This window comes from Chelonia mydas, chromosome 1, assembly GCF_015237465.2.
Source record: "Chelonia mydas isolate rCheMyd1 chromosome 1, rCheMyd1.pri.v2, whole genome shotgun sequence".
NCBI classification, from domain to species: Eukaryota; Metazoa; Chordata; order Testudines; family Cheloniidae; genus Chelonia; species Chelonia mydas.
In genome coordinates, this window is record NC_057849.1 from 311,178,602 (window position 1) to 311,197,891 (window position 19,290).

Here is a 19,290-nt window from a genome sequence, read left to right on the forward strand (position 1 = left end):
TCAGGAAAGAAATGTGTTTTGAGAAGGTATATGATGGTGAGAAGCACTTAGAGGAGAGGAAAGTGATCAGGAACAGGATTCCCGAAGGTTAAGTCATTCCTGACTAATCTAATTGCCTTCTATGATGAGATAACCAGCTCTGTGGATGAGGGGAAAGCAGTGGACGTGTTATTTCTTGACTTTAGCAAAGCTTTTGACACTGTCTCCCACAGTATTCTTGCCAGCAAGTTAAAGGAGTATGGGCTGGATGAATGGACTATAAGGTGGATAGAAAGCTAGCTAGATCGTTGGGCTCAACGGGTAGTGATCAATGGCTCCATGTCAAGTTGGCAGCCGGTATCAAGCGGAGTGCCCCAAGGGTCAGTCCTGGGGCCAGTTTTGTTTAATATCTTCATTAATGATCTGGAGGATGGTGTGGATTGCACCCTCAGCAAATTTGCCTATGACACTAAACTGGGAGGAGTGGTAGATACGCTGGAGGGTAGGGATACAGAGGGCCTTAGACAAATTAGAGGATTGGGCCAAAAGAAATCTGATGAGGTTCAACAAGGACAAGTGCAGAGTCCTGCACTTAGGACGGAAGAATCCCATGCACCGCTACAGACTAGGGACCGAATGGCTAGGCAGCAGTTCTGCAGAAAAGTACCTAGGGGTTACAGTGGATGAGAAGCTGGATATGAGTCAACAGTGTGCCCTTCTTGCAAGAAGGCCAATGGCATTTTGGGCTGTATATGTAGGGGCATTGCCTGCAGATCAAGGGACGTGATCGTTCCCCTCTATTCGACATTGGTGAGGCCTCATCTGGAGTATTGTGTCCAGTTTTGGGCCTTACGCTACAAGAAGGATGTGGAAAAATTGGAAAGAGTCCAGTGGAGGGCAACAAAAATGATTAGGGGACTGGAACACATGACTTATGAGGAGAGGCTGAGGGAACTGGGATTGTTTAGTCTGCAGAAGAGAAGAATGAGGGGGGATTTGATAGCTGCTTTCAACTACCTGAAAGGGAGTTCCAAAGAGGATGGATCTAGACTGTTCTCAGTGGTAGCAGATGACAGAACAAGGAGTAATGGTCTCAAGTTGCAGTGAGGGAGGTTTAGGTTGTATATTAGGAAAAACTTTTTCACTAGGAAGATGGTGAAACACTGGAATGCGTTACCTAGGGAGATGGTGGAATCTCCTTCCTTTGAGGCTTTTCAGGCTTGACAAAGCCCTGGCTGGGATGATTTAGTTGGGGATTGGTCCTGCTTTGAGCAGGGGGTTGGACTAGATGACATCCTGAGGTCCCTTCCATCCCTGATATTCTATGATTCTATGAGAAAGGTCATGTGACACACTGGAAATTGGAGTGCTACAATGGTGAAAGGAGACTGAACAATGAGAAATGGAGGCTGTGTGAAGTGAGACTTCAGAGGAGAAAACATGAGAGAGAGAGAGAAAAATGAGAGCAGAAATATAAGTAGGTGCAGAGTTATGCAAGTGAGAGCATGAAGTTTGAATCTGATACAGAAGACCTCCAATGATATTTAGCAGAACTCGTTTTCTATGGAAAAATAAAAAAAAAACAGCTTTTTTATCCAATGAGGCTTTTTCAATCCCTGCCCAAATTTCCCACTGTCGAGCTGAATGCTGCACACAGATGAAGGGCACCTTACAGCTCTTAAAATTAAGGGTCAGTGTACTATGTAGGAATTGGGTAGTTACACCTTTAACTAATTTGTGAGCCCACTAGTGGTCCTCACTGTCTCTATGTTTCAGAATGCTTGAACCGTGTTAGAGCGGCAGTTTATCTATGCAGCAAGGTCTTGCATGTCATATATAGTGATTAAACACTAGTATTTGTACCCCACTGTGTCCATAGGGTTCCTTCATGTTAAGTTTGTAGTTTAAAGAGCAAAAGACACAGCAGCCAGAATTGCAAAAGTGCATATATAGAGGAGTGTGTGACTTTTGTGTGTACCCAACCTGCAGTCACCCATATATGCACACAGACTTGCATTTGTGCATGCATAGGTATGTGCCCAAATCAGGGTTTGCATGTGTGGAGCTGTGTTTGTTGGCACACAAATCAGACACCTGTGCATCAAAGTTGAGAAGCATTTGACTTAAACCACAATTTAAATATTGAATGCAAAGAAACCCAACAAATGTGTGTCCTGAAAAGAAAATAATACAGTGAAAATCTTGATTCATGACATTCATAATACTATATTTTTCACAAGACTGACAATGTAATACTGAAAGGTATATTGTCACAGTAATTGGAAATTCAAAGTACTATCTGTTAGTAGACGCAAATAAATAAATAACTCAGAAAGCCTGTGCATTCCACAAAATACCGCAAAATTAGATACTGACATTTTTAAAGGTAATAATTAAAATAGCCTGTATTTTGTACAAAGAAACCAGAGAAGAGGGTTATGGATTCATTTGCCTGCATTTCTAATACATCTGAAAGGGAAAAGCGGGGCAACAAAAAAGAAAAGACCATTAGCAATGCAAAATGGGGCACAGACCTTGAAACAACCACTAAATAATCCTGTAAAGGCTACATATTTGAGTGTTCTTACCATTCCGACACAACCTATTTGCCAAGTCAACACTGAAGTTGTTTCTACAAGGCATTTTTGTACTTTCAATTTTTTTTTAACATAAAAAGATAAATGGAGATCCTCAGAACTATGGGATAAAGATGCAAATTTCACAGAGGAATAAAGCAAATTGAGTAGACAGTTGCAAATACAACGTATATACGTACTTTTTGTAATAGACCCTTTGTACGACCTGTTAACACAATAATTCTGGAAATTAACAAGGGCCCAGCCGTGCAACATGCAGAGCATCTCTTGTGAGTTACTGGGTGGCTTCAATTGCTGCTGTAATCATGGAGGATGAGGGTGTTCAGCAGGTTTCAGGATTATCACTGAAATTTGCTAATGCCAAATTTGTAAAATAACAGTCTCTGTGACCTTGAACTAGCCTATTTTGCCTCAGTTTCTCCTTGTGTAAAATGGAGATAACATTCACCTCACATTGAATGTGATAATAATTCTTAACATGAATATAATTCTTTTCATGTCTGAAGTTCTTTCCAAACATTGTCTAATCAGTCGGCCCTGCAATAACCCTGTGAGATGAGTAAGTATTGCACGTATTATCCCTCGGCAGAAAGGTGAAGTGACTTACATGAGGCTCTTCAGTATCAGCACCAGGATTTTAACTCAGGATAGAATTTAACAGCATACTGCAGCTGTCCCATTCAGCTGTGGTAGACAGTAGTATTACACACAAAAAATGTTTTCAGTACATATCTTTATTTTTACAGCAGAGATTTTTCTGTATTACATTATGCAGAGTTGTATTTAATTGCATAAAACAAGATATTCAGATGTTAAATCTAGTTAGAAAAGACATTGACCTGAGTGAGGGACATATGAGAATCCTATATAACCACTACTCCCTTACTCACAATTTGCCGGTAGGCACCACCAGCATCTCTAACATCTTCTAATATGTTAAATTGGTCTGTTGGGCTCCACCCTTGTTATCCCTCAGTAGACTCCCCATTATGTCTCTCATGACTCTGTAATGGTCTAGATCAGGGATCGGCAACCTTTGGCATGCTGCCCATCAGGGAAATCCACTGGCGGGCCGGGATGGTTTGTTTACCTGCAGTGTCCACAGGTTCGGCCAATCGCAGCTCCCACTGGACGCGGTTCGCTGCGTCAGGCCAATGGGGGCTACAGGAACTGGCGTGGTCCGAGGGATTTGCTGGCTGCCGCTTCGCACAGCCCCCATTGGCCTGGGATGGTGAACTGTGGCCAGTGGGAACTGCGATGGGCCAAACCTGCAGATGCTGCAGGTAAACAAACCATCCCGGCCCACCAGCGGATTTCCCTGATGGGCAGCATGCCAAAGGTTGCCGATTCTTGGTCTAGATTCTATATCCCTTTAGTAGCCCCTCCATCTCTCTCTCACAACTTTCCACAATTGTTATTATTATTTATTATTTACTTGTATTGTAGTAGCACCTAGGAGCCTCGGTCATGGATTAGGACCCCATTGTGTTAGACACTGTACAAACAGAAAAGAAGGTCCCTGACCCAACCACCTTACAATCTCATTCTCTTCTGCTGTATTTTTATTGGTCCAACCCCAATGACTTCAGTGGGAGTTAGGGCCTAAGTACCTTTGAGGATCTGTGCCAAAGTCCTTAAAGAGACCAGTTGCCCCATGTACTTATCTGTAATTTCGATAAGAAAACAAACAAGAATGGAGTTACAGAAAGCCAGAGCCATGCAAAAGAATCTCAGACCTGTCCTAAAGGGGCCGATGGTGATTTGGCTGAGGGAAAGCTAATTTAGCCCCTGTGGCACAGGGGGTGTCATGGGAACAGCTAGGGGTGGGAGCATTCCAGGGCAGAGAGAGGTGGCTGTAGGAGGTGAGGCCAGAATGTAATGTTCTCTGTGAATCCCCACTAGCAAGAGAGTCCCTAAAGGAGCAGTCACTGCAGCTGCAGTGAGTTTGAGAAATCCTGCGTTTGCCCTAATCTGAACCAGGCCTCAGTTCACCCTTCCAGATGGCTCAAGATGAGGGAAGACTTAAAAAATGCTTAGAGCTACCTTTGCCTCCCCCAGCTACCTTTGCCTCCCCCACAATTGAGCTGCACCAAGAGTGAGCTGGATGGAGCTGTATGTAAGATGAGTAAATGTAGATAAGTTATGACCAAAATATGAAATTAACACAGGCCAGGGAGGTTCATGTACATACCATAAACTGAGAATTTTCCTTCCTTGAGCGGGATGTGAGCAAATCAGCTTCACAGGAGTAACTGCTCTGGCCCCAAATAGGTTGGTATGGAAGAAGAGAGATGGGGGGGGCAGAGGGGGGAACTGCCACTGAATCCATATTTACAAAGATCTTGTGGCCCCAAAACCCCACATCAGAGGCCTGGGGAGGTAAAGTCAGATTCAGAAGTGATGTTTAAAATAGTGTCATTTGAACCCTGTTACACTTATTTATACTTCCTTAAACACCATTAGAGTAGGTCTAAGGCAGTCTAAAGGCCTGATCCAGCTCCCTGAGAAGTCAAGGGGAAGACTCCCATTGGCTTCAATGAGAGCTGACTCGAGACCTATGTGAGTATTAGAGCTGGATGAAAAATATCAAATTTTGGAATTTTCAACAACAAATGGGGACAAATATTTTGTGAACATTTTGTGAAAAATGTCCCCATTTCCTGACCAGCTCCAGTGTAAATAAAGGGTCTCTAACATATGGATTTGACCTGCAGCCACTCCTATTCCAGCATACATGATGGAATTGTGGCTCTAGGAAAACTGTGTTGCCTACATGCCTATTGACGGGGAAGTGAATTTCATTCCTCCTACAGAAAACTGAAATACCTCGGCTTTTTGTAAGAGATGAAGGGCTGAATTTCTCTGAAACAGTTTGCTTTGTTTTAAAATGTATTAAGCCAATGCAGATGGAATGCTGCCCTGGGTTTAGTTTATCTGCTATCCGTTATACAAATTAGCACATGTTCATCATCATTCAGAACCAAAATAGAAACTGGCATGAAATATAATTGTAAATATTGTCCATAAGAAATACAAGATTTTTTTTTAAAGTTCATTGTGACATTCATTAAATATAGCCATATAAAGGGATTGATAACAATGATGTCTTTGTTGGGGCACGGGGGCATGACTCACGAGGCTGCACAGAAATGATACTCTCTTACTGGAATGTAGCTTTGGATGGTGCTTGGAATTGCTTACTCATGCTGAGTTGCCCATGGGAGTCATATGAGACTTTTGTTGTGATCACATGCTTGCCATCGCCATGGTGCAGTACCTTTAGCAAAGTAATTGGGGGAATAAAAGCACTGTGCTTTTAATGCAGAGCTTGTGATATTAACACAGTTGTTTTATTTTCTACATTCTAATGAACTTGCACAAACTGTTACGAAGACTGGTTTGAATGGGGTCAGCACCTCCCTAAATCTGTCTATATAAATGTACAAAAAGTCCAGTTAAATATGCCAATTATGACTGACCACAAAACACTATAAAAATCAAACACAGCAGAGACTTTCTTACCTGCTTGCTTACAATTGTCATTTTATCTGCGATTTAATACAAAGACATATGAAACAGTAGCTGAAGTGAGTGTAACTTGAATTATGTGAGTTCCTCAAATTTTTTTACCCCAAGGAGATAATATTCATCTTGAAATGTAGATGAATTGTTTTGTAGTCTTATGGAATGTTATATAGTGTGCACAGAGAAAATGGGCAAGATATGTAACGACATCCGCATAGAGGTCGGTGAAAGTTCAGAATCTTGGCATACACTCCCAGTGATCATATTGTTTATTTTGAAATTCCTGTAACTGTAAAGGCAAATTACTCTTGTTGGTTAGAAAACATGGTTTCCATAGGTGATTTATATTTTTCATCATACATCAGGGTAGGGAAAAATCTGAACCAAAATCCCATGTCCAGACATCCTTGAACTGTGGAGAACCAAAATCTGGATCCTAATATTACATGAACATAGACTGCTGAACTCCCTGCTGGCGCAACTTCACTGAGTTAACCCACCAAAGGATTTGACCTACTAATGCTTCTTCCTGCTTAAAAGTTGTGAAAATACTCTGGCTGGGACTGGCAAACCCTTTCTCACGTGACTAGCTCTTATTAACCCAAGTAGTTGCTCAGATTCACTATCATGTTTTTAACTACAGGCTGATATCAGAATGTTAGTGGCAAAACAGCAGTATGAGAAAAAGGAGCTCTCCACTCCCCATCCCCCCACCAATACAGCAACTGATCCTGTAAAACTTCACTCATGTGGGTAGTCCTCAGTTTCAATACCAGTATGGACAAGGCACATGGCTAAGAGTCTGAGAGACTGGGCCCATGATAATACTTCTACAATTTTAAAGAAGGAACAAGCAATTATAAGTCCTTGTGATAATAATAAAATGGGTTCAATAATGTATAACTAACTTAAATTGAGTCCTGTTCTACTGGAGGTCAGACTAGATGATCATAATCGTGTTCCCTTCTGGCCTTAAAATCCCCAAATCTATTTATCCTCAGATATCTTTACAGTCCCTTAGCTTTACTAACATGAAAGGGATTCAAAACAAGTGGAATTAAAGTCTCCAGCAGTCAGCAGAAGGCGTAGGAAGGCAGAAGTTAAAGTAGCCCATGTCCCACTTTCACTTACATCTGCTAGCCCCCTGGCATATAGTTTTTACTAATTCAAACGCTCTTACAGATCAATAGATTAGTTGCAAATAAATCTAAAAGACAAACCCTTCATTTCACTATAAGCATCACTTCTGAATGTGGCTTGGCACATCCACCCATTTTATAATAAGGAATAGTTTTACTTCATTCCATTTTTAACATATATTGACAAATTGTAAAGATTGTTACTAGGGAGGCAAAAAATCTGTATATTTATGAGTAAGAGATTGATGAATAAGATAAAACCATCCCTTTATTATTGATTGGAGGCTGCCTTTCCTTGATTAGAGTAATAGAATAAATTAATGCTGCAACACTATAAAAGTGAAAGGCAAGAGGGTGTGCTACCAGCACCATCCCTGATAGCCACGTCTGCCTGAAGGCTATCAGATAAATATGTAATTAGCTAAATATGAGTTCCTGATCATCTGAATTATTTTTGTTGAAGGATAAAAATATGGAATAAGTATAGCTCTTTGGTCTGAGGGAAATATTTCTGCTTGAAGTAGAATTTGTTTTATGGACTGATTGTGAGCAATTGCTTTAAACTGTATCTGAATTTCATTCCCGCCTAAATCAATGTGCAACTGGATTAAGAGTTCCCTGGTGCAGGAAATGCAATTAAAATGATAAAAAAGTATTAATCAGACATAGTGATTGATTGGTGAAGGTGTCACACCGCAGCTTTTTCCTAGCACAAGATCAAGTATCACATTCAGAATGTTCATCACGGATGTTGGATGCCAACACTTTTTCATTTGGCCAAGCAAAATGTTATTTCCTAACGCCCTCCACCAGCAGCTGGCTGATACTCATTACACAGTTACAAACTGGTAGGGTTGTGAACTCGGCAGTGTCATCCCCTTTTCCTTTCTCCTTTCGACCTTTTTCTTCTTCCTCTCTGTTCCTCCCCCTTCTATCTTCTTTGTATCGCCACCCTCCTCCTCCCATTTTTCCTCTTCCTTTTCTTTCCCCTTTACCTTCCTATCCCTAATTTTCATCTGTTTCTAAGTCTTTTCCTCCTTTATTCCATTTTTCTTTCCTTTCTCCCTCCTCTTCCTCTCTCTCTCTCTCCCCCTCCTCCTCTTTTTGCTTCTTTCTTTTCCTCATTAACTCTCCATTTTTTCTCCCTTTTCTTTTTAATTCCTTTCCCTGCTCTTCGTCATCTCTCCAAGTTCCTCTGCTCCCCATTTGCCCTCTGTCATCTTCCGTCTTCAATTCAATTCAGTGCAAAATATCTACAAGTCTCTGACAGAGACGCATTCAGTATATCCAGCATTAGGATAGAGTTTCACAATGTGTTTGGGGGTTTAAAGCCCAATACATCAAACTTTTTTGTCTTTGGGATTTTATCCTTTGTGTTCATTTGTCATTGTTCTTCCCTCCTGATACATGGCAGGTTGCTAAGGAGCGTGATATTATCTCTGCTGTTTCTTTCCTTTTCCCTAAGGTTATGCAAAATTTTTCACGTTTCATTTTTAAAGGTAGGTTTTCTATTATTTCTTCAGTCATCATGTCATTGATAAGTATTTTATCATTTCATATAAAGTTAACTAGAAAGCTAATTTAGATGCACAAATAACCTGTCCTATCTGCAATCTGGGATCATGTATTCACTTAAGGACCTAACAGTTGCAAATAATATAAATGGGAGCAAATTTTGCTATAAAGTTACACTTAATCTGTTTTATGCTGGTATAAGAATGGTTTAGTGCAGAGGTTCTCAAACTGTGGACTGTGGAACACCAGTGATCTGCGAGCTCCATTCAGGTGGTCCACGGATAATTCCCTCTAAGGTGCGCGCCTGGGTGACTGCACATGAGAGAATGAAGGGCCACCCACCTAATTAGTGGAGCCACGCAGGCATGGCTTCACTAATTAGGTGCCTGGACCCTGGAGAAGATGCACATGTAAGGTGATGTGGTGGCCTTGGGGGGAATAGTGGGTAGGTGGGAGGGGGCAGTGGGATGGGAAGAGTGGGTGGGGGGAATTTGGGACGTGCAGGGCTGTAGTGGCCAGAGAAAGAGGTGATTTTCCCCAGCTCCAGGACTGCGGCTGCTGGGGAGAGACCCCCCCTCCTTCCTAGCTCCAGCTCTGGGGCTGCCGTGGCGGGGGATAGAGGGCACATCCATCATATCAGAAAGGTAAAACTACTGATATTAAAATATGAGTTGTGTGCTTTTATTTGTAGAACAAAAAAATGATTATTGGCTTTTTTATATACTGCTTTTATCCAAAGCACTTTATGATAGTTAGCTAATGGTACAAACAACATTTGGAAAGATCACTAAGTGGTCCACTGAGACCCTTAGCAATTTTCAAGTGGTCCATGAAAAAAAAGTTTGAGAATCACTGATTTACTCCAACTGAGGGTTTGCCCCATTATATCATAATAAATAAGGAAGAGGCAGAGTTATAGCTGTGTGTGTAACCTTCACTGTATCAATTCCTGATTGATCAAGACATGCAGGCCAATGAAAGATGTGCACAGAGATCGATTTAAGCTGCAGGCCACATCTTTATTAATGTAACAATGAAGTGTCATGTGCCCACCACCTCTCACATGCCAGGCATTTAGATGAGTCCAGTGTGCGGTTATAGGGTTCCCACCACATAACCAATAACTAACCAAGACCCTCTTCAATCTACCCTTAGAACTCAGCTTACTTCTGAATCCTCTCACCCCACCCCCCACAAGAAGCGTAGGGGATACCCAGGAAGACCTTGATGTGCAAAGACTTCAAATCTTTCCTTCTTTTTTACAGGTAAATGATTCTCCAGCCAAGTCCTGGACTTCATTTACCTCTGGGAGCTGGTCATTTCACTCTTTAGCTGCAGTTGACACCTGACACAAGAGGTATCAACAGTTTGCTTGGTCACACCCCCATCCCCAATGCCCAGTATCTATTTCCTGCCTAATTTAATCCCTTTCCCCTAGTAACCCAACACATTCCAATTTGTGTTAGCCATTTTACATTCACCATCACCACCAAAATCGCACACCTCCATAGGTGATAGTGAAGGGGTCTGTTATGTATTGGTATTCCATGTGGCTTTGCATAAAGGGTAAAATTCAGCATAAGGACTATGCAACACTTAAATCCCACTTCAACCCTAATTTGAGCTGTTAGTTTGTGAATAACCCTTTTGCTGGACCTCTGTACAGGAATGAATTTTGCCCAGAATGAATGCTTCACCATACCAGTTTACCTTAAACTTAAGAGAGGGCAGCAGCCATCTTAAGTCTGTCTCTGCTTAGTTGCTGACTTTTGGTTGGTATGTTCTTGTATTTATCGGTGAGTGGGTTTTGTTCCAGATTTAAAAATGGTGACAATAATGACAACCCCAACATGACAATGCCGTTGGGAAAAGAACCACATGGACACTGGGTTGTGCCTGTCCTGGCACCGCGGACTGTGCTGCGCCTGAAGCGGCCAGCAGCAGGTCCGGCTCCTAGGCAGAGGTGCGCAAGCTGCTCCGTGTGGCTCTCACCCGCAGGCACACCCCGCCCCCGCAGCTCCCACTGGCCAGTAACCAGCCAATGGGAGTGAAGAGCCGGTGCTCGGGACAGGGGGCAGTGCGTGGAGTCCCATGGCCCCCCTGCCTAAAAGCCGAACCCGTTGCTGGCTGCTTCCAGAGCACAGCGTGGTGTCGGAACAGGTTGGAACTAGCCTGCCATAGCTGGGCAGCACCGCCAACAGGACTTTTAATGTCCCGGTCGGCGGTGCTGACCAGAGCGACCCAGTGCCTGACATTCCGCGACCCCAACTTTGAAAAACGCTGTAGTAGAGCATATATATTTCACATTCTCACTGTACCATATATGATTGTTGTCTGCATTTAATGACTGAAGGAATATGTTAATAATGTTTATGTACTGAATAAAATTTTAGCCCATAATGTAAGATGCAATAATTCAGTAGATATTTCAGAAAATGAGCAGGACAGAAGTATTATAAAAACTATTAAGCCAATTAACTGAACAGAAAATTAAAGGATATGAATATTTGCAGAAAATAATGCACTATTTGTTCATAAGTAGTTTACTAGAAAATGGTAGTGCTCTTACTTTATCCTAAGCTTCAAAAGGTTAGAACATTCCTGATGTACTTAGTAAAAAGAAAACATCTTACATTTCACCAGTGTTTTTGAAGCAGGCTTGTAAATCTGTTCCTTTAGAGAGAAAATGCCCATAGCTAGTATTTTTCAACTGATTTATTAGATACACCATTGAGTGAATGGATGACACAGGGAAATAGTGGTGGAGACTTTTGCTACAGATTCACTTTTGATCAGAGGTTCAAATCAGGTCAAGGATAAAAGTCACTAATGGCTATAAAGCGCTTAATATGTAATGAGTTGGTGATCTCAGTCTAGTTCATAGTGGACCACACTGCATAACACAATTATCTCTATCATACTGTATTTGGCATTCTCAAAATTATTCAATACAAACAAAATTCCTGGATTTGAAGTATGTATTTTACTGCAGATATAGTGTATGCAAAATTATTTGATGTTATTCTTGTTGTCTGTTTCTCTTTTTTCTTGCTTAAAGAAAAATTACATATTGAACTTTCAGCCATATCCATTTAAACAGACACTTTCTCTCCACATACCAAAGTCATTGTCTTTGTAGATTACTCTTTTCTGCAATACTTTATCATAATGATTTTCTAAAGCCAAAGTAAATTATTGACCCCTTCTCTTTCTCAATATTTTTCATAGCTCCTCATGAAATGCACACATGTATTAAGAATTATTTCACATTTGTGAAGCCTGCTGATAATTCTTAATGAAATCCTAATTTATTAGGTGCTCCCCTGCTATGTCATTGATGAGTGTTTCTAATATACAGTAATAATTTCCCGAAAAGCTGACGTACAATAAGAGTTCTACTTTTCATTATCATCTGAAGGCTTATTAACAGCCTTTGTCAAATGAATTGATGGTTTAAATCCAATTCTTAGCAGACAAGCATCACAAAACACTACCGCATTTGACACTAATTGACACCCTTTCTCACAATTTCAGCAAGGAGGTCAAGGACAGCTTGAAGGCTGATTTTACCCTTTCACTGCTAAAAATGGTTTCCTATAGGTCAGGGTTGAAGCACAATAGTAGGGAAATAGGGGTAGTTAGCACTGCCTGGTCTGAGGATAAATGGAAGATTTCAGGCCCCAAGGTTATCTGTCTTCCACAAACATTACCTTCCCTTAAAAATAAAATAAAATAAAATAAAATATAACAGCCAAGTATTCCACTTCTCTAAATCTGTTGTGGTTCTGGAGCAGCACTACAGAGTGACGGGACTACACTGTCATTCAGTCCTGGGATGATCAGCAGTGGCTCCAGAACTTGCACACCCTGACTCGGAAATGTTCTATGGCTTCCATCAGGCCAGTGGTATCCCTTCAGTCTCCCTAGATGTGTCCAATATATTTGCTAGAGTTTGCCTTCTCAGTTTTACCATTCGTGAATTGTGGAATGCAGCCAGCATAGCACCAATATTTTGTTACTCAGCAGATGTTCTACCTTTTCATCATTTGCTCCAGCAAGATCTTGGTTATTTTCTGTATTTTTCTTCATCCCTTGAGAAATGTACATCTGTTTCTAGCAACTGCCCCCAAACATACCCTATGAATACTAAGGCAAGAAGTTATTTGTAAAGAGTAAGCTAATCGTTTGCCTCTTTTGTCGACAAATTAACCTTTCCATCTCTTGCATCTTTTCTGCTACTTTTATTGGCCTATTGGATATTTAAAGACAAACAAATTTTTCAACGTTTTTCTTTTCATTCTAAACCTTTGCTTATCCTATCGATTTTTATGCTTATACTCATTACACTTTATTAACTTTATTGAGAAATAGATGGCATGCAAAAGAAGTGCCACTAGGGCAGCTTCTCTATATATCATAAAACAGACAGAGGTGTACAGAAAGACATTTATAATATATCAGATGCATTTTCATACTTTAATGTGCCAGGCACTGCTAAGCATGGAAAGCTTATTGGGGTTATAGAGATGAAATTGCTGGATATGATGGGAATCTGTACAAAGGATATTTTTGGTCAAAATACTACATGGCATGAGATCATAACTGCTGAGTAACTCTCTCACTGGGTGCAAGGCTGGGCACCTGGATTCGTACTCCAGGTGTGACTATCCAGGCTGATAAATGATGCTTGAGTCATAGTTGAGTAGCTGAGCCCACACTTGTGCTGCAGTGACCCAGATTAGGCACTAGGATTTCTGGGGCATATCCCATGGTTCTTAGTGCGGTACTAAGATGTGCCGCTCTATTAATTGTTTTGCTGTGTATTGTGGGAGAACTTGTCTGACTTTCCTGAGCCCCTGTGTGGAAATGCTCTTATACCACTGTGATGCTATGGGGTCACAGACTAATAAGGGGTTGTTTCACTGCCTGCCCTGAACCCTGGGTGCTTCTGTGTGGTGCAGCTTTATCTCAGAAACCTGACACCACTAGCCTACCCACAGCACAATGGACTCACCCTGATGCCACCAACCGAGGTACTCATTACAGGGTGACATCAACAGCTCTTCCAGTCCCAAGTCTCCTGAAGCTATCTCCCTTGCAGTGTCCAGTCCCTCTTAGTGGATCCGCACATAAGTTATCTGCTTCCCCCAGAGAGACACAACACACACCAGCCTGTTAGTTTGGCTGAGGATTTTATCCTTAAGTTTGATTCATGGCACTGGAGTGTTTTTGTAGTAAAAACTAGAGTAAGTTTGTTAAGAAAGAGCAGATATTTAAGTGATAACAAGTAAGAATAGAAGACTCAGTTATGGTTATGGGTAAAACAAAACAAAACATACTTTCTAGTGATGCACACTTAATTTCGGCAAGTTACAATCTTGGTCTAAGCAGGTTTCACACCTACAATCAGTTTCCAAGAACCCCTTTGTTGAAAGGATCCACTTTTCTCACAGTTTAAATGGTCTGGCCCTTTGTATCCATTGAATAATGAATAACAAAATGACTTTTTGTCTCTGCTTATATCTTCCATAGTTCATTGACCCTGATTCAAGAGTCGAGGAGGCGTCCTGGGGGTGCAGTCAGTCTCCATCCCCCATTGAGGTTAAGTGGCCAGTTTCCCCCACTTGCTTGCCCGATGGTTTTGTTTACCTTACACATAAGTGCCCTTTTCATAGTCTCTGGTCTCACCTTGCTTAATTTACATTGGAGATATAGTCAAGCCAGCTAACCAGCATTTCTTTGTCCAGGACAGGCTGGGCTTAAGCACTGCCTGCCAAACACATTTTAGGATCATATTTCCAGGACATGACTATAACTCTTAATACACCACCTCTGCATAAATGATACAATAATATTAATAACTTGAGTGTTACCAGTTTTCATATGACACCTTACACAACACCTTTTAGTCACAGATGATGACAACAGTGAGTTGGGGGTGATGAGTGAACCAGGCCTGATGAGAGTTATGGTATGATAAGGTGTGCTCTCTGCCAGTTGGCATTTGTGGGTCTCCCTGGGTCACACCTCCTCTCTTACAATACTGCAGGTGGGTCAGCCACTGGCTGAACTGTAGGCAGCAGGTGAGAACCCTCTTTTCTGTCTGCAAGGAAACCTGTTTCTCCCTGTTTGGTCACTGACTTTAAAGCATAATATCAGTAAGCATCCATAATTCCTCTTATAGTATTAATATATACATTTCACAATGATGTTAATCACTAGTGTGTCACCGACTTTCATAAAAGGCCTTACTCAATACACTTTTATATACAATCAGTTGATTCTTTGGAGTTCAGATCCCCTGTACTCCCTGCTGGGATGTCTGGGCCCTGATTGTCATAACCACTAATACAGTTAACTAAAGCACTTCCAACTCTGCACTCTCTTCACTTCTGTCCTTGGCCTCTATTCCAGCATGGATCCAATGGAGGACCATGACCTGTTCCAGATGTTGTTGTTAAGGCAATACCCATTTCTGGAACTGGAGGCAGATAAAATCATGAGGCTTGTCAGCCTCAGAAGGTAGCAGTGGCCACTGGTGAGGAGATCATGCAGGCTGGATGCACTCATGGAGCATTGGAACCATCTGATGCAGGTTTTAATAGCTGTAGACTCCCCCTTCACTGACCAGCAATTCTGGAGCAAGACCATAAGTACACAGTGGTGGTAGGACATCATCATGATGACCTGGTTGACCAGCAATGGCTTTAGAGCTTATGCAGAGGAAGGCCAACTTCACAGTATTGTGTGAGGAGCTCACCCCTATCCTTCAGCAACAGGACTCACGGGTGAAAGAGGCCATACACATCAAAAGTGGGTTGCTATTGCCATCTAGAAGTTGACTACTCCAAACTGCTACAGGTCAGTGGCTAACCAGTTTGGTGCTGGCAAATGAACTACTGGTGCTGTGGTGATGGGAATTTTGTGAGGCTGTTATTGCTGTGCTTCACCATGGGCAGTGAAAATTGCTAAAATTCCTGCAATTATTGCTGCCTTTGAGAGAATAGGGTTGCCAAAATACACCGGGGCCATCAATGGCTTATATGCCCATTGTCTGCCCCCTGCAGGGGGCACCTGAGTATATCAACTGGAAAGGATCTTTCTGATTGGGTAGGTTCTGGATGACCATATAGGGAGGTTCATGAACACCAATGTGGGATGCATCAGCAGGGTGCATAATGCCAGGATGCTCTGGAGAGCTGGTATTTAAAGATTGGAACAAAAGAGATTTTATTTCTTCCCAGTAATATGGATACTGAGAGTGTGTCTGTGCCCACTGCTGTTTTAGGGTACCCAGACTATCCTTTAATGCTCTGAGTCATGATGTGAGAGCACCTTGTAGAAGAAAATTTAATTACACCCTGAGTAGTCACAAAATTGTGGTGAGATGTACATTTGGCTAACTGAAGACAAGACGGCACAGCCTACGAACCCATTTGGATGTCAGTGTGCCCACTCTATTTAAGTAACTTGAATGTGCTGCATACTGCACAACATAGGCAAGGATAAAGGGCAGAGAATAAGGGGGAGAGCTTTTGAACATAGTGCTGGTTTACAGATCTGGTTCAGATAACCAGAAAGTATACTTGTGCTCACTGGGGCTGGACTCAGAGAGCCAGGGAAGTCGGGGGTATCATGTGTGCCCACATCTTTGCTTTGCATGGGGAAAAGTGATGATGTGAAAGAACGTGATGTGCTTGTGCCATAATCATCAATTTATCTTTTGTTGTTATGAGACTTTCTTAAACATCTTGCCTCTTTGTGTTTCCCAAGCACTCACACGCCGATGGGTTGTTCAACCAAATACTTTATTGAAAACAAACACGGGCAGTGCAGCTACCAGCTATATAGTGCAAATGTCAAAAGAAGTGAAACATACAAAGTGCAAACAAAACCAGCTGTACCAGTGATATTGCATTGACTGCCCCTATTGGACTTGCATGACAGGGTACCTTTTCTCTCCCCCCCCTGCCTTAGCACAGGGGGAAAGTTAACAGGGTGCATTTGCCCATGCACATGTCTGTTCCAGGAGTGCACTGATTGATATTGTGGTACTGCTGGTCCACTGTGAAGGAGGGGCAGGTGGTGTTGAAAAGACACATCTATTGTAAGCAAGCAGGAGAGGAGAGGGGCTGGGGAAATGCAAAGGCTGCCCCACAGCAAGAAATAGCCTTCAAAACAATAATTACATTAGTCATAAACTGGCAAAACCTTCCTACTTACGTGGTAATTTCCCCTCAAACAATAACAAAAGTGTCAGCAGCCTCTTACCCAGCTGTGATGGTGATGCTGCTTCCTCTCTGGCCAATTCATAGATTTTAAGGTCAGGAGGGACCATTGTGATCTAATCTGATCTCTAATATAACACAGACCAGAGAACTGCTCCAAAATAGCTGTCTGGGACCTTCTCTGAACAGGTCCATGGACTCCAGGATGAGGACATCCTCCAATCCCCTTTGCCTGATGGCTCTGTGCTAGCTCTAGGTCTGTTCCAGCTTCTCTGGTCCTTTTGCTGTCAGGGTTGCCTCTGGCTCTGCTGGTCCCTCTGGCTCCTTCCCCCCAAAATAATCCCATTCTGTCTCCAAAGCACAACACCGGACTCCTTGCAGGGGGCAGCACCGAGCACCAGGTCAGACTCTTTGTAGTAGGGGCTGGTTGGTGGTGAGTGTCCACATTTGTTGCTGGAGTCATTTTCCCATGTGGCAGGTGACCTTCAGTTTTTGTTTTATTTTCTCCCTGCACTAAATTGCTGTCTGTTTAATCCTCTCCTCTACCAGCCTCTGGGATATGTTCCTGTAGAGGTGATTTATGTTCAACTCCCCAAATTGTGGACCTTACTGACCTCACACCAGAACCTTGGTGGAAGTCTTTGGCCTGCAGCACTGTGGGATGAGGCTCTTCCAGACATTACCTCAGTTCAAGTTCTGATCGAGTGCTGTGTAGAAATGGAGCAGGCATTGGTATGTGGTATGTAGGGTATAAACACTGACCCATGTTTCAGCCGGCTACCTGCAGGAGGCAGGAAGGGATTCCCCTGCCCAAATGTATTCTGTTTTGTTTTTGCTTTAATTTCCTTTACCACAACCAGAGATGGGACATTGGACAGGATGGGCAGGGCTTGGATCTGGCACCAAGCATTCTCCATCTCCGGTGCATGGCTGGCTGGTTTTTGCTCACATACTCAGGGTCTAACTGATCGTCATATGTGGGGTTGGGAAGGAATTTTCCCCCAGGTCAGATTGGCAGAGACTTTGGGATTGTTTCCCTTCCTCTGAAGTATGTGGGTTCAAGTATAGGGGGGGGAGGGATAGCTCAGTGGTTTAAGCATTGGCCTGCTTACACCCACGGTTGTGCGTTCAATCCTTGAGGGGGCCATTTAGGGATCTGGGGCAAAAATTGGGGATTGGTCCTGCTTTGAGCAGGGGTTGGACTAGATGACCTCCTGAGGTCCCTTCTAACCCTGATATTCTATGATAAGTCACTTAGCAAGTTATCTGGGTATAGTTCTCTTAATCATTTCCTTGCTTTGCAGGGCACTGGTTCCCACCTCAGTTCTTCCTATATGCATGTGGCATATAATAGGCTAGTCTCCTGTGGGCTATACTATTTTGATCTAATTTCAGTTGTTATGTGAGTGCAGGGTGCTGATATACAGGATGTCAGAGTAGATGATCTAGTGGTCCCTTCTGGCCCATAAACTCTATGACTCTGAAAAAACTGGTAGATGACTGCTGGTGCAGAAGGGAGGAGGTAGAAAGTCAAAAAGTCAAAAAAATATGGATATTGAAGGATTGTGGGAAGGCACTGACAGACTATCAGCACCTGAGTTCTGGAACCTGAGTAATAGCCTGTGTCCACATTGCAAAGTAGGCGTGGGAGAGCCCAGGTTAAAGTGAAACTCAGGCTTTAATCTATACCCCAGCTAGGTAAGTAAGCCCAGGTTCAAATCACATATAAACCCAGGTTCTAGGTTTTTCTGTGTGGACAGTAGGGGGGTTTGGTCTAAAACCCAGGTAAGAGTCCAGGTTAACTCATACCCTCACTTGTTACATTTTCACTTTGTAATATGTGTCCTGCCTGAGGCTCAGTCCAGCAAGATACTTAAACATGTGTGTAACTTTAAGCACAAGAATAGTCAGATAACTTCAGTGGGACTACTCACACGCTTTAAGAACCACACTTGCTTACATATCTTGCTGAATCAGGGCCTAATTGCCATAGCTAGCCCCTCTTTGGTTGCTTTTGGAGCAGGTCAATTGATAAAAAAAATGTATAATGAATTGTATATTCAACAAAATGTGCGCAAATACATCAGCTCTATTATGCAGAATAGATCGTATGACCAGCTCTAGGTGTTTTTGAATTAATACTTATTTCCACCTAACTAATTGTTGATGCTGGCTGGCCTGGGACCTTTCCACTAAGATCCTCTTGGGGATAATCTTGTTTTTTTTATCTGGGCTGCAGAGGCCATTCCAACTAATCAGTTTGTAAAGGCTTGCTGCATATCTTTAAAAATAATGACTCCGATACAT